Source organism: Carcharhinus amblyrhynchos, chromosome 29 (assembly GCF_965287045.1).
Source record: "Carcharhinus amblyrhynchos chromosome 29, sCarAmb.v2.hapA, whole genome shotgun sequence".
NCBI classification, from domain to species: domain Eukaryota; kingdom Metazoa; phylum Chordata; class Chondrichthyes; order Carcharhiniformes; family Carcharhinidae; genus Carcharhinus; species Carcharhinus amblyrhynchos.
In genome coordinates, this window is record NC_137352.1 from 32,891,720 (window position 1) to 32,908,728 (window position 17,009).

The 17,009-nt window shown below is 46.6% G+C and overlaps 1 protein-coding gene across 1 annotated transcript in view; it reads right to left on the minus strand.

The window, feature by feature from the left end:
* Positions 1 to 2,359, minus strand: part of LOC145359761 (ATP-sensitive inward rectifier potassium channel 1-like) — a 65,705-nt gene extending 63,346 nt beyond the window's left edge. Inside the window, exon 1 of the mRNA XM_080214531.1 lies at positions 2,257 to 2,359. The gene's annotated coding sequence lies outside the window, so the exon portion shown is untranslated. The remainder of the gene's footprint in view (positions 1 to 2,256) is intronic.
* Between the last annotated feature and the right edge of the window lie 14,650 nt (positions 2,360 to 17,009).

A 17,009-nucleotide genomic window follows, 5' to 3' on the forward strand; every position in this document is an offset into this window, starting at 1 on the left:
ATAAGATAAAGGTGCACGGCCTTGCGGGTAATGTATTAGCATGGATAGAGGATTGGTTAACTAACAGAAAGCAAAGAGTGGGGGTAAATGGGTGTTTTCTGGTTGGTAATCAGTGAGTAATGGTGTGCCTCAGGGATCAGTGTTGGGACCGCAATTGTTTATGATTTACATAGATGATTTGGAGTTGGGGACCAAGTGTAGTGAGTCAAAATTTGCAGATGACACTAAGATGAGTGGCAGAGCAAAGTGTGCAGAGGATGCTGAAAGTCAAAGAGATATAAATAGTCTAATTGAGTGGGCGAGGATCTGGCAGATGAAGTACGATGTTAGTAAATGTGAGATTATCCCATCTTGGTAGGAATAACAGCAAAATGGACTAGTATATAAATGGTAAAAAATTTACAGCATGCTGCTGTGCAGAGGGACCTGGGTGTCCTTGTGCATGAATCTCAAGGAATTGGTTTGTAGGTGCAGCAGGTAACTAGGAAGGCAAATGGAATTTTGTACTTCATTGCTAGAGAGATGGAGTTTAAAAACAGCAAGGTTATGTTGCAGCTGTATAAGGAGCTGGTGAGGCCACACCTGGAGTACTGTGTACTGTTTTGGTCTCCTTACTTGAGAAAGGATGTACTGGCACTGGAGAGGCTGCAGAGGACATTCACTAGGTTGATTCCGGAGTTGGGAGGGTTGGCTTATGAGGAGAGACTGAGTAGACTGGGGCTATATCCATTGGAATTCAGAAGAATGAGGGGAGATCTTACTGAAATATATAAGACTGTGAAGGGAATAGATAAGATAGAAGCAGGGAAGTTGTTTCCACTGGTGGGTGAAACCAGAACTAAGGGGAAGCAGATTTAGGACTGAGTTGAGGAGGAACTTCTTCACACAAAGGGTTGTGAATCTGTGGAATTCTCTGCCCAGTGAAGCAGTTGAGGCTCCCTCATTGAATTCTTTTAAGTCAAAGACAGATAAATTTTTGAACAGTAAAGGAATTAATGGTGAGCAAGCGGGTAAGTGGAGCTGAGTCCATAAAAAGATCAGCCATGATCTTATTGAATGGCGGAGCAGGCTGGAGGAGCCAGATGGCCGACTCCTGCTCCTAGTTCTTATGTTCTTATAAGATGATAGATACGCAGGGGATGGCTCTGCTCTCTGAATGGGCCAGAGTGGCGTTCCGTCTCCGGGTTCTCCCTCGCTCACTATGAGGTACAAACTACAATTCAGCTGGATGACCTGTGGGTGGAAAGTTATACAAAGCCAAGGGCTATTTGGCAGGAGGACAACATCAGAAAACTCATCCTTTAAACCTCTGAAAGAACACTGAGAGGACACTGGGGGGGAAGCGATGGGTGGGGGGAGGGGAGGCTGGGGGGGCAGTGGAGGGGGAAGGTGGGGTAACTATAAATGTACCCAAGGGAGTCACGCTGGTGGAATGAGGTTAAACCTGATAGACCACCTGCACTTGAAACGACCAGGATCTTGTAAAAATTGCCATTTGCCAGCCCTGAGTGCAGTGGGATGAGGAATAGTTAAGCCTGAATTCACACTGTGTTGCTATGCCAGCGAATGTGAATGGTATTACATAGCTCAGCTGCTCTGCGTCAGCTGGTAGCTGTGCAGTGTTAGTGGACCCGAGCTTGATCAATGCAGCGTTACCTTGACGAGAAGTAATACTCCAAACATCTCACTGGAGAATTTCACACAGCTACAAGTGGGGGAAAGTATCGATCATACTCCCTGGATAGCAGAATAGTTTTTCAGAAGGGCCTGGGGGACAGCAGTCTGTAAACAGCCAGCGCTCAATGAATATTGACCCACACCCGTCCCTGCTACCTCCTCCTGCTTCCTATGTATTCCCACCCGTTCACCTGCACCCCCACCCCAACTCCCAGCCCCCGCCTGGTCCCATTCTCTACCTTAAAACAGATGAGTGACCCAGGCAAATACATAAATGTAGAAAATGGGCATTTGGAGTACAAAGCTATCCCATATGAGTGAGGTGTGAATCTCTACATAAAGCAAAGAGTTCCGTCCAGGTTATTCAGGGTTCGATGTCGAGACCTCTCTCACTCCTTCGAAAGAATTAGTTGTGTCTCCATTCTATTCTACTCCCATGTTGCCAGAAATATTTGGGTCAGTCATCCACAATGTTTGCTCCTGAATCTAATTGAACTTGCTTCAATCTTTTATTCCAAAGGAAGATACCCCCAGTTCCACTGACCAGCAATTTCTTCTCATTGATAAAGGATGCCTTACCTTAGTGCGATGAAAGGATCGAGGGGTCTTTGATTCCCGCAGTGAAAGGGCACCTTCAACACAAGTTCTCGAAATGCCTTCAGTGTTAGGTTGCTAGGAACGCTCAGGATCAGTCTCGGGCATTCACCTTATATACATTTGGGTTTAGTCTCAACTGGTTAGTTCCAAATTTATATGCAAATAAATCAAAAGCCAACTGCAAGCAACGCTATTAAATGAACAACCAGATTTTGTACATTACCATCTCATTCTAATTAAACAAACATCTCCCTATCGAAGGACTGTGGCAGTACCTGCTATGAAAATAAAGTTTTTCCATGGATTTGTTCATGAACCGTTGCCAGGTATGGCTGTGATTTAGTTAGCACTATCAGGGGTGAAGGTTAACGGGATTTAATTTAATTTGATTGCTGTATTTGCTAACAGAACGTGTGGAGCAGTGAGTAGGAAGCATTCCGAGCCACACTTCATTCTCACAATGACGGTATTTGCATTCTGAAGACTGCAATTACTTTTGCAATAATTTGGTCCTTTTGCCTCATCCAAGGACGTTCCAGTATATTAAACAGTTGCCAAACCCAGTGTCCGGTAATGTGACGGATTTAAGGTCCAATTAAGGTCAGCACAGCTTGGTTAGAGGCAAATACAGCACCTGCAGAAGGATCTGTGTTTGAACATGTCATTTCTCAGGCACTATATTTCAGAAATTCATATTCTTTTCAAACATACATTCGAAAGTCTTTGAAGAAAGTGTACAAGTGGATTTAGAATGTTGGCACAAGGGCAGAATGCAGGAGAGACTGCTGACATTACAGATATACTACATCCATCCAATCGAGCACCTTTAGCTGAGCAAACGGATATCCAAGAGAAAATTGCTCCATTATCTGTCATCATGACTAATATCTGGAAATATAGACATCATGATTGCAGGCCAATCAAAACTGTTGTAATGAAAAGGTGCTCAGCAGAGCAAAGGTTAATGTGAGCCTGGAGATTAGAACCTCCCATGGTATGATGTATAGAGTCACACAGTAAGAGACCCAGAGAGACCAGTCCAAAAAACCAACATGCATGGAGGAGCAGTTCCATGCATGACAGCAACCTAGGAAATGTAAATGATAGAACCCTACAGTACAGGGAGACGCCCACTGAGTCTGCACCATACACAATCCCACCCAGACCCTACCCCCACATCCCTACATGTTATACCCACTAATCCCTCGAACCTACACATCCCTGGACACTAAGGGGCAATTTCTTAGCATGGCCAATCAACCTAACCCGCACATCTTTGGACCGTGGGAAGAAACCGGAGTACCCGGAGGAAACCCACGTAGACACGAGGAGAATGTGCAAACTCCACACAGACAGTGACCCGAGCCGGGGATCGAACCCAGGAGCTGTGAAGCAGCAGTGCTAACCCACTGTGCTACCGTGCCGCCCTCTTAAATAGTTCAAGACAAACAATGAACTGTTCATGTTTAAACATATATTGTCTCGAAGTCCAAATCCTTTAACTCCCTCCCTAACAGCACTGTGGATGTACCCACACCACAGGCACTGCAGTGGGTCAAGATGACAGCTTATCACCACCTTCTCAAGGCAATTAGGGATGGACATAACTTTGGCCTAGAATAATAATAAATATATAACTCGCAAGGTCTCATCGATGAGATATCTAAAGACCCGCATTCCCATCAGGAACGCAGCAAGGGATCGTCGCAAAATGTAGTGAGCAGTGACAGGAAAGGCGGAATTTTAAAGGATGATCCCAGAACAGTAGTTCATAACGTGAAAAACTAAAAGTGCAGAAGCTGAGCTGGAAACCTGCACTTAAGAAGAGAAAAATCAAGACCTGGGAATTGAGGAATCCACCGGAGTGAGGGGAAATCCATTGCGGGACCCCTGAGTGACTCCGAGTAAAACATCCGGGTCAGATCGCAAAGGGAGGAACTACAGACCGCTACCAGGCCCTGGGTGACAGAATGGGACAGGATCACTCACGAGGTGGTGAGCAAATGACAAAAAATGCGCTGTCCTTTTACAAAATCAAATAGGGGGCAGTCCCATGGCGCAGCATATGCACAAAGAAGATGGAATACAACTGCAAATTTACATAGAACATAGAACATAGAACATTACAGCGCAGAACAGGCCCTTCGGCCCACGATGTTGCGCCGACCAGTTAAAAAAAAAACAACAACAATGACCCACTAACCTAAACCAATCCCTTTTCGTCCATAAACCTATCTACAGACCTCTTAAACGCCCCCAAACTAGGCGCATTTACAACTGCAGCAGGCAGGGCATTCCAATCCCTCACCACCCTCTGGGTAAAGAACCTACCCCTGACATCTGTCCTATAACTACCCCCCCTTAGTTTAAAGCCATGCCCCCTCGTGCTAGATTTTTCCATCAGAGGAAAAAGGCTATCACTATCCACCCTATCTAAACCTCTAATCATCTTATATGTTTCAATAAGATCCCCTCTTAGCCGCCTTCTTTCCAGCGAAAACAACCCCAAATCCCTCAGCCTCTCCTCATAGGATCTCCCCTCCATACCAGGCAACATCCTGGTAAACCTCCTCTGCACCCTCTCCAAAACCTCCACATCCTTCCTGTAATGTGGGGACCAGAACTGCACACAGTACTCCAAGTGCGGCCTCACCAGAGTTGTGTACAGTTGCAACATGACGCTACAACTCCTAAATTCAATCCCCCTACCAATAAACGCCAAGACACTGTATGCCTTCTTAACAACCTTATCTACTTGATTCCCAACTTTCAGGGATCTATGTACACATACACCTAGATCCCTCTGCTCCTCCACACTATTCAAAGTCTTCAGAACAGAAATAACAAAGGGCAGGCAGAGATGAAAGTTTATGAAGAAGCTGCAGAGTTTTAAGAAAAAAAAGGCTTGCAGAGTTTAAGAAACACAAGAACATAGAAACCAGAAGCAGGAAGAGGCCATTTGGCCCTTCAAGCTTGCTCTGTCATTCATTATGATTATGGTTGATCATCAAATTAAACATCCTGATCTCCCCCCCCCCTTACCCCCATATCCCTCAATCCCTTTAGCCCCAAGAGCTGTCTCTAATTTCTTCTTGGAATCACACAACGTTTTGGCATTAACTACTTTCCGTGGGAGTGGATTCACCACCCCCTGGTGGAGAAATTTCTCCTCAACTCAGTTCTGTAAGGTTTACCCCTGACTCTCAAACGCTGACCCTAACTCTGGATCCTGCCACCATCAGGAACATTCTTTCTGAATCTACACTGTCTAACTCTGTTTGAATTTTATAAGTTTCTATGAGATCCCCTCTCACTCTTCGAAACCGCAATGAATACAATCCTAACCAACTTAGTCCATCCTCATTTGACAGACCTGCCATCCCAGGAATCAGTCCGGTAAACTTTCACTGTATAGCAAAGACATCTATATAGCTTTAGACTGTGAACTTTCCCCTCCATCATAAGCCTTCCTTTTTGTTTTTTGGTTCCCTTGTCTTGAGGCAACCCCACCTCTCCCCCAGAAGGTCATCTAGAACAGAATCCCTACAGTGCAGCAGGAGGTCATTCAGCCCATCGAGTCTGCAATGCCCACAATCCCACCTAGGCCCTATTCCTGTAACTCCATACATTAACCCTGCAAATCCCCCTGACACTAGGGTTAATTTATCATGGCCAATCCGCCTAACCCAAGTATCTTTGGAGTGTGGGAGGAAATCAGAACACTCTGTTTGGCAAAGACATCCTTCCTCAGATAAGGACAACAAAGCAGCACATAATATTTCAGGTGTGGCCTCACAGGGGCATCATGGTGTCACAGTGGTTAGCACTGCAGTCTCACAGCACCAGGGACCTGGGTTTGTTTCCTGGCTTGGGTCACTGTGCGGAGTCTGCATGTTCTCCCCATGTCTGCGTGGGTTTCCTCCAGGTGCTCTGTTTTCTTCCCATGTCTGAAAGACGAAGAAAAAGGTGAGGCGCGTTGGCCATGCTAAATTTTCCCTCAGTGTACCTGAACAGGTGCCCGAGTGTGGCGACAAGGGGATTTTCACAGTAACTTCACTACAGTGTTAATGTAAGCCAACTTATGACACTAATAAACATAGAACATAGAACATAGAACATTACAGCGCGGAACAGGCCCTTCGGCCCACAATGTTGCGCCGACCAGTCTTATTTTTAAAAAAAAACATTGACCCACTAATCTAAACCAATCCCTTTTCGTCCATAAACCTATCCACCAATCTCTTAAACGCCCCCAAACTAGGCGCATTTACAACTGCAGCAGGCAGGGCATTCCAATCCCTCACCACCCTCTGGGTAAAGAACCTGCCCCTGACATCCGTCCTATAACTACCCCCCCTTAATTTAAAGCCATGCCCCCTCGTGCTAGCTTTCTCCATCCGAGGAAACAGGCTATCACCATCCACCCTATCTAAACCTCTAATCATCTTATATGTTTCTATAAGATCCCCTCTTAGCCGCCTTCTTTCCAGTGAAAACAACCCCAAATCCCTCAGTCTCTCCTCATAGGACCTCCCCTGCATACCAGGCAACATCCTGGTAAACCTCCTCTGCACCCTCTCCAAAGCCTCCACATCCTTCCTGTAATGTGGGGACCAGAACTGCACACAGTACTCCAAGTGCGGCCGCACCAGAGTTGTGTACAGTTGCAACATGACGCTGCGACTCCTAAATTCAATCCCCAAAAAAACAAACAAACTTCTAAACTCACTAATGCCCTGTAGCATTACAGTAAAACATTCCCTATTCCTATAGCCAAACCCTCTCGCTATGAAGGCCAACATACCATTTGCCTGTTATTGCTTTCTGTACCTGCACGCTTACTTTCAGTGACTGATGCACAAGGACACAAAGATCTCTTTGAGTATCCACCTCTCTCAATTCACACCCACTCAAGAAAGTTGCACCTTTGAGTTTTTAAAAAAACTGGCCTAAATCGGAAAGTGAACTCACCCAGTCTCCCGGAGTGTGAGTACTCAAACAAAAAACTTACTGCAGGATTACAAGCAGCAAACACAGAATAAACTCAACAGGTCTGGCATCTCCGTGACTGTTCAGCAGAAGAGGGATCGAAATCTAATGAACTATATAGTTGGAGAGGGAGTGAGGCAGAATGGAAGGTCAGGAGTAGTTCAAAACGACTGACAAAGGTGTCAGGGACACAAGGCCAAAGGGGTGGCATGAAGGTCAGATAGCAGAGTGTGTTAATAAGAGAATAAAGACCAATGCTCAGTGGGAGCAAAACTGGACAACAAGGACAACATGTGGGTGGCATGGTGGCACAGCGGTTAGCACTGCTGCCTCACAGTGCCAGGTACCCAGGTTCGATTCCAGCCTCGGGTCATTGTCTGTGTGGAGTTTGCACTCTCTCCCCGTGTCTGCGTGGGTTTCCGTCAGGTATTCTGATTTCCTCCCACACTCCAAAGATGCTTGGGTTAGGCGGATTGGCCATGATAAATTAAGCCTAGTGTCAGGGGGATTTGCAGGGTTAATGTATGGAGTTACAGGAATAGGGCCTAGGTGGGATTGTGGACAGTGCAGACTCGATGGGCTGAATGACCTCCGACTGCACTGTAGGAATGCTATTCCAGATGACCTTCTGGGGGGGTGGAGGTGGGATTGGGTCAAGCCAAGGGAATCAAAAAGCAAAAAGGAAGGTTCAAGATGGAAGGGAAAGTTCACAGTTTAAAGTTGTTAAATATGATATGGAGATGCCAGCATTGGATTGGGGTAAGCTCACAACACCAGGTTATAACCCAACAGGTTCATAGATCATAGAACCCTACAGTGCAGAAAGAGGCCCTTTGGCCCATCAAGTCTGCACCGAACACAATCCCACCCAGGCCCTACCCCCATATCCCTACACATTTACCCGCTAATCCCTCTAATTTATGCATCCCAGGACACTAATGGGCAATTTTAGCATGGCCAATCAACCTAACCTGCATATCTTTGGACTGTGGGAGGAAACCGGAGCACCAGGAGGAAACCCACGCAGACACGAGGAGAATGTGCAAACTCCACACAGACAGTGACCCGAGCCGGGAATCGAACCCAGGACCCTGGCACTGTGAAGCAGCAGTGCTAACCCACTGGGCTACCGTGTCACCCAAATTCAAAGAACAACAAAGAACAAAGAACAACCCAGCACGGGAAACAGGCCCTTCGGCCCAACGAGCCCGCGCCACCATCTTAACAAAGCATTTTCCTACACCTACCTTGACCCGTGTGCATGCGTATGGTACCCCCATTGGAAACCAGATTCAGGGGAGAATAGTTTAGGGACAATTTGTGACACCAATCAGCCTAAGAGCACATCTTCGGGGTGTGGGAGGAAACCGGAGCACCCGGAGGAAACCCACGCAAGCACGGGGAGAATGCGCAAACTCCCACAGACACCGGCCCAAATCCATGTATCTGCACAGCAAACAGTGATAGTCACTGAGCTGTTGCGGTGCCCATCTGCTGGTCCAGTTTTAAGTACACACATCAACACGAAGTACTAGGCCACTCTCGAAACATCCAAGAGCAGCCCACGCACGACCCACCGTGTGCATGCCCCTCGTTTGACAACAAGGTAGACCGACACACCTGTAGATTAAAAGAGACAAAACATTAACATGTAGTATTACATTTCCAGTATCGTCCCGAGGCTCTGACCCTTTTTAAAACTGTCGCCTATAACCCTCCATCCCTGTGTCACTCATGTGCCTATCTAAGTAAACCTTAAACAAGTCCAGCGTGCCTGCCTCCACCACCTTACTTGGTAGCGTATTCCATTCCCCTCTATGTGAAAAACCTCCCTCCAGTATCCATATTATACCTCTCCCCCCTCATTCTTAGCTTGTGGCCTCTTGTGATATTTGTCTCCAATCTAGGAAAAAGCCTACTACTGTCTACTCTATCTATACCCTTCATTATTTTATACACCTCTATCAGATCCCCCCCTTAATCTCCGTCTTTCTAAGGAAAAGAGCCCCAGTTTACCCAATCTTTCCCCATAACCCAGTCCTTCCATACCAGGCAGCATCCTGGTAAACCTCCTCTGCACCGTCTCCAGGGTATCTCCACGTCCTTCCGGTGGGTCCTTCATTTGGGTTCATTTGGTATCACAAGATTTCGGGGCACTACTCCTTGATCAGGTGAGACACTCGGGTTAAACACTCACCTGATGAAGGAGCAGTGCTCCGAAAACTCTTGTTGGACTTTAACTTGGTGTTGTGAGACTTCTTAAAGTTGTTAAAGTTAATGTTGAATTTGGCAGGCTGTATCTGCAGGGTTTTGTTTTAATGTTCCTTCAATGACTTGTTTCAGAAGGCAAAACTGATAAAAGTTTAGAAAGTTTAAAAACAAACAAGGTCCACAATTTCTCGAATCCTCTCCAACCTGAAAAAGCACAGGGAAATTCCCGGGAGTAAACCAGCCAGCTACAGGCAGTCCAGAACCTTCAAGGTGTACAATTCCTGCAGAGTTTGAAAAGAAGAAAAAAATCTCTAAATGTTTTAGAACCTTTCAAAAGAAAATAGAAGGCTCACAATCGCCAGAGAGGCTGCCAAAAGATGAAAAAGCATAGGAAATAAAGTTAGGAAACCAACTGCTACAGGGACAGGCTGTGAATAAAAATGATCACTGCGCTCACAGCCTCAAAGCAGTAACACAACTTAAAGCTGTTAACTACAAGAAAACACGAACGTCTGTGGACAGAAGGTTAGAAAAGCCAGATGCATGTAGGATAAGCAAGTAACTTCACCAAACACAATAATTCTTTAGCATACATCTGATAAGTTGCCAAGAATGACAGGGGTCCGCAGAGAGAAGGCAACTCTCAATAATGCACCAAAGTCAACAAGAGAGCTCAGAGAGAGAGAAACTCCCACAAGACACCGCAGAGAAAGAGCAATAAAAGGTCCTAAACGGAAGGCAACAGAGTGACAGAGACAAGATTCAAGTGAAACACAACATGGTTGTCGAGCTTGTCAGTGCCACAAATACACGAGTCAAAGTTTATTGCAGAAGAAGGAGATGGCTGAGAAATAGCTGAAAGGCTCAAAGGTGGAGTTTTGTGAAAGTGCTGACACCCAATGGGGAAGAGAAGCCCACTGCATTCACATCGAGATCTCCCCGAAAAGTGGAAATAGCAAAGGGGGCACTGGGCATCATTTTCGGCATCACAAGTGGGGCAGCATGGTAGTCCGTGGTTAGTACTGCCGCCTCACAGTGCCAGGGACCCAGGTTCGATTCCCGGCTCGGGTCACTGCCTGTGTGGAGTTTGCACGTTCTCCCTGTGTCTGCGTGGGTTTCCTCCGGGTACTCCGGTTTCGTCCCACACTCCAAAGATGTGCGGGTTAGGTTGATTGGCTGTGATAAACTGCCCGTCTGTGTCAGGAGGATTAGGAGGGTAAATATCTGGGGATATAGGAATAGGGACTGGGTGCAGATTTGATGGGTTGAATAGCTTCCTTCTACACTACAGGGACTCTATGATACTGTATGAAGCTTCACCACTACCTGTATGGCAGGATGTTTGTCTCACTGACAGACCACAGACCAAGATTTTACTCGGGGTTTCCATCTGTGCCCACAGCTCGGTTGCGGAGGTGAGAGTTGACGTGAGGCCATTTGTATGAAATCCGCTCTCGACAGTCGGAACAGTGTGTAAATATGGATGTGTTATCCAGGCTATCCTCACCGTGTCAAAGACAGGACCAGGTCCTCTACTTCTCACCAGAGGGTAATGTACCAATGACAGCTGCTGATGTGAAACAAGCTACAAAGAAAGATCCCATCCAGAGTCAGGTAGTTAACCTGGTCTGCAAGGGGTAAGCAAGTTGACTGAAGGATCCAGAACTGAGACGTATTTAACCCGGTTCCAGATGGTTGTTTGTTGTTTGGGTGGTCATTCCCCAATCCCTGAGGAGGAATCTGTTGGAGCTCCAAGGGCACCCAGGGGTGGAGCAGATAAGAGAGGTGTCCCACAGTTATGTATGGTGGTCAAAAATCGATGTCTGCATTGAGGAGAAAGCAGGCTTGCGTGACTCGTGTGCCAAGATTTGAAAGGCACCGCCCGCCATTGTACCCCTGGAAAGGCCGAAGGACAGTAAAAAATCTGACAACACCAGGTTTCAATCCAACCGATTTATTTGATAGTAAATTCACAAGCTTTCGGGTTTGCCCCTTCATCAGGTGAATGGAGAGTCCTGGCCTCAGACAGAGCATATGAAGCACAGACAGTTTACTACCAAATAAATCGGTTGGACTGAAACCTGGTGTTCTCAGACTTTTTACTGTGTTTACCCCAGTCCAATGCCGGCATCTCCGCCAAAGGAGCCGTGGCAGCAGCTCTTCATGGACTTGTGGGACCCGGTAGAAAGCCAAGTGATGCTGCTGGTCACTGAGGTGATTTGTATGGAGTTGATGACTATGGAAGCTCAGTGACACGCTCGCTCAGTTTGGAAAACCAAACTGTTGTAATTGACAGCAGAGCACAGTTTGTGTTGGAAGTCTGTGAGGATACACGGAGCTGCACAGTGTTCACCCTGTAAAGTCTGCGCCTTACCACACAGAGACAACTAGATTAACAAAGCGTTTTGTACAGTCTGTTAAACATTAGAGGCTTCACAGAGGGAGGGTGTTATTGATCCAAAGATTGAATCAGTTCTTGAGTGTGTACAGGAACATCCCCCACCCACCCCCCCACCACTTCCGTGCAACAGTGAAATGCTCCCCGCTGATGTTTGGGAGACAGTTGTGAACAATGTTTGACCCTCTGAGCTCTGATGAAACAAGACAAGTGATGGAGAGGAAGCAGGAGATGTAGATAGAGCATCCAGCTGAACATGCCAAGCTGAGGGTGTACCAGAAGGGCAAATTGGTATTGGTCAGAGACTAAGCTTTGTGGGATAGATAGGTTCCAGCCACCATTCCAGCTAAGACAGGGCCATTCTCTTGCACAATGGAAACTCGTGACCAGTTAATGTGACACCAACATGCAGATCAACTGTTGGCGGCCCCAACACCAAGGGTAAGGACCCCACCTATAAGTTCGGAGATCTTTTGAACAATGCCAGTGGAGGTACGAGGACAGGGAGGCCTAGAATCATCAGCTCCTCTGGTCATTGAGGGGATGGGAATTAGACATTAGTGACTGCCAATGTGCGGGAAGAGGAGCTCCACTGGTGGGTTCATCAAGACCACAATCAGCAGACAGGAACATAAAATCATCTCAGTTCCCAGGAAACAACCCCCATGGGATCATTGTCCCCTGACAGATTGCCTATGTGAGGTGAACGTCACAGTGGTGAACAAACCATGGACTGTATTATATTGTAAACACGCTGTGGGTTCTGCAACAGGCACCTACATGGTGTAAAAAAGAGAAAAATGTACAATTGTCTGGAAATAGTTTATTGCACTGTTGCTGTTTGGGGGAGTATGTCATTCAGAGGGAAGGAGAGTTATGTGTGGTGCCCCTTTAAGGGAATGGGTCACGTGACCTTGGATATAGGGTGAGCTGTTGGGATCCGCCCAGGGTGGGCAGTCAACGTTTGGGGTGTGGAGCGAATAGACACGGTAAAGAGCTGTGTTCCCTGATGCCTAACTGTGGAGGGGGAGCCTCAGTGCAACAGGATTTAACAGAGCGGAGGAATCTTCAGCGGATCAGAAAGCTGAGATATTTACTGACACCCCATCTGGAGAGAACATGCCTCATCTCATCTCTTCCTTTTCCGGATATGGGAGGTTTCCTGAGGGGAATACTGGGGAGTATCAAGGAGGCATCCAAGGGGGTATCAAGGAGGTATCCTAGGGGGTATCCAGGGGTATCCACAGTGGTACTCTGGGGGGTACCCTGGGGGATAATCTGAGGGGTACTCTGGGGGTCCCCTGGGAGACCATCCTGAGGGTATCTAGGGGGTACCCTGGGGAGGGGTACCCGGTAGGAATTCTGGGGGATATCCTGGGGAATACTGTGGGGGATACTCTGAGGGGTACTCTGGGGGTCCCCGGGGAGGGGTATCCAGAGGGGCACCCTGGTGCCTTCATCATGGCCACATTGTGGAGGATGCAACAGACATGTGACATGCTCCAGTGAGTACAGAGACCTCCCCACCACTCCCCATGAACAGTCCAAGCAGCAGAACCATTGTTTCTGGAATCAATGGTCAACTCTGTGATGTTCCTGGACCCAGCAGGAGCCCTGGCCTTGTGTAATACCTGGCGAGTGTGAGATATGAATCGTGTGTACAGTGGGTAGAACCTGTCACCAAGTGAGCAGCCCCTGGCTCGGAGATGGTTGGAACTAATAGCAGATTTTCAGTGGCACAATGCATCCATTGACAATGTACCAGCTTGATACATCTCTCCTTCAGATCACAGTGTCCTCAGTGTGTGCAGTCAATGGCACCATTAGAAAGCCTTGTGCCCACACCACCTGCTCCTATCTGCTCAGAGTGAGGAAGGTGTGTTCCTTTCCTCACAGAGACTGTCCCAGTGACCCTGTCCCAATGAGGCGATTGGTGACAAACTCAATAATGTTGGTGATGTCTCGGGCTCCAGTCTGGAATGATCCGGAGGTGCAGGAATCGAGGAATGATGGGTGCCCTGGCAGTCACTGGCAGTGCCATCCTCACCCCGCTCTCCAGCTCCAGACGGTGCAGTTCAGTGAATCTGTGGTAAATTCACACACTTGTTCTGGCTGAGATACAACAACAACTTACATTTACATAGCAATTGGGAGAGTACCCTCAGTGGGTAAGGCTTCCTGCTGAGTGACCTTCGCCTCCTCCCTCTACCTCTCTGCTCCCTCTCCCTGGCATTCCGCAGCCCAAAAGGAGCTTTGGTGATAGACTGGGAGTTGTTAATCCTCACAATCTTCCAACGGCCCAGTACATTCCCGGGAGAGTGGGGGAAGGAGCGGGGGCGGGGGGCTGTAAGGAATTCTGTAAACGTCCTTGTCAGCCTGGTACTTCTGGACACCACACTTTATGAAGGCATTCGAAAGATTTTCGAAGAATGGTCTCTGGAGTGAAAGACTTGAGTTAGATGGATAGATTGGAGAAGCTAGGACTGTTCTCCTTGGGGAAGAGGTCGTTGAGAGGAGATTTGGTAGAGCTATTCAGGATCCTGAGGGATCTGGGTGCTGTAGAATGAGGGGGGGAATCACTCTCACTGGCAAAAAGGCTGAGAATCAAATAACATCAATATAAGGTAAATAGTGAAAGATCTAACAGCGAAATGAGGCAGGATGTTTCCACTCAGCGATCTGCAATGTCCTGCCTGAAAGTGGGTGAGACAGAGTCAATTAAAGCGTTCAGAAAGAAATTGGATAAGCAGCTAAAGAGGAAAGATTTACTAGGCTTTGGTGAGAGGAGCCGCCACCATCTACGATGCACAGATCAAGAGTATGTTATAATTCAGGTCAGAAACTCTAAAGAGTTTTGTGAAATCCGCTTGGGTATGTTTCGCAATTTGAATTATGTTAGGGTGAGCATGTGATGTTTCACTTCAGGTAGGATTCAAATAACCAACTTGGGAGCTTTTATCAGACAAAGTTTATTTAAGAAAATAGTTAACAATAGTAATAACTTTTACTAATCACAAACAAGAAAAAACAACTCTGATATTATATAAACCTTAACAACTAAATGAAATGTTCCAACCAAACAAACCTCCTTAAAACATACATCTGCCATAGGTTTAGCACAGAAAATACGAATGCTCACATGATGCTGGAAGTTAGTCCTTTGATTAGGGAATTGAAATGCTGACTTCCCTGCCTTGTAACATCTAGCAGCTCTTGAGATAGAGATAATGTCACTGCTGGCCTCTAGCTTTTAGCCAGCAAACCACTCCAAGAGTCAGAATTCTCACTCCAGGTAGTTAAAATTATTGCTTCCAGCTAGCCAACAGAATCTATAATACCAGAGAGAGAGAGAAAACCTGCCTGTAACTTGCAACAAGGACAGCTTCTAACTTCTAAACCAAAACTGAAAGTGAATCCTTGGATTCTTCTGACTTTGACTTGTCAATCAATCTTCCCCCTAATAATTCAAAAGATCATAAAATCCCGAACACTGCATCAAGCCCAAAGTAAAAATAAATAAAACCCCATTTAAACCATTAAAGCAGAAATAAAAGGGCTTCGAAGCAGGCAGCTGGTGCCACAACTGCTTACAATCTGCAGTGAACATGGATTTTAAAAAAGTACATTTCTTAAAGGTACACTAGCATCACAAGTGTGATGGAATTCTATCCACTTGCCCGGATGAGTGCAGCTCTAACAACACTCAAGAAGCTCAACACCATCCAGAGCAAAGCAGCCCATTTGATGGGCATCTTAAATATCCATTCCTCTATTATTTGCACACAGCGACAGAAGCTTGATATGGCTCTTGCTCTGTCCAAGACCACAAGAAACTACAAAGGGTTGTGAATGAAGTCCAGTCCATTACTCAAATCAGCCTCCCATCGATTGACTCTGTCTACACTTTCTACTGCCTCAACAAAGCAGTCAACGTAATCAAGGACCCCACACACCCCAGACATTTTCTCTTCCACCTTCTTCATCAAGAAAGAGACACAAAGGTCTGAGGTCACGTACCAACAAACTCAAAAACAGCTTCTTCCCTACTGACATCAGATCTTTGAATAGACCTACCTGGCATTCAGTTGATCTTTCTCTACATCCTGGCTATGACTGTAATACTACATTCTGCACACTCTCCTTTCCTACTCTATATGAGGCATGTTTCATAGATTCATACAATCATACAGTGCAGAAAGAGGCCCTTCGGCCCATCGAGTCTGAACCAACCACAAATCCCACCCAGGCCCTACCCCCACACATTTTACCTGCTAAGCAACGCATCTCAGGACACTAACAGGCAACTTTAGCATGGCCAATCAACCTAACCCACACATCTTTGGACTGTGGGAGGAAACCGGAGCACCCGGAGGAAACCCACGCAGACACAAGGAGAATGTGCAAACTCCACACAGACAGTGACCCGAGCCGGGAATCGAACCCAGGACCCTGGAGTCGTGAAGCAGCAGTGCTAACCCACTGTGCTACCGTGCCGCCCATCATCAACTGTAAAGCCAGCAAGGAACAATACTTTTCACTGTATATTTATAGATGTGACAATAATAAATCCAATCAAATTAGTGTGTGCAATCCACAAGATGAACTGCAGCAACAAACCAAACTTCTCTTCGCAGCGCCTTTCAAACATGAGACCTCTGCCACCTAGAAGAACAAGATGCATAAGAACAGATTCCTCTCCAAAATACATACCATCCTGACTTGGTACTAAATCATTGTATATTCAAAACCCTGAAACTCCTCCCTAACGGCACTGTGGATGTCTCTACACCTCCTGGACTGCAGCAGTTCACTACCCACCCTCACAAGGACAGTTGGGGGTGGACAATAAATGCTTTTTTTTAGGTTTGCCGCACGGTTTAGTATGGAAGTGTCACAAAGGTCAATTCTAGGAACGTCCTTTGAAATGATCCCGGTGCTGTTCCATCACAGGAATCAGCTTGGGAAAACACCTCAGGAATTCAGGGATTCTTCCACATATAAACATCCATCTCCGGCTCCTGATTCTGGAGTGAATTCCCTCAGAAAGCTGAAAAACCCACTTCCCATCATTAGTTCCAACTCATCCACGATCACACTTACTCTGAGGTATCCTCAAGGTAAATGTGTCTCGTGTTGA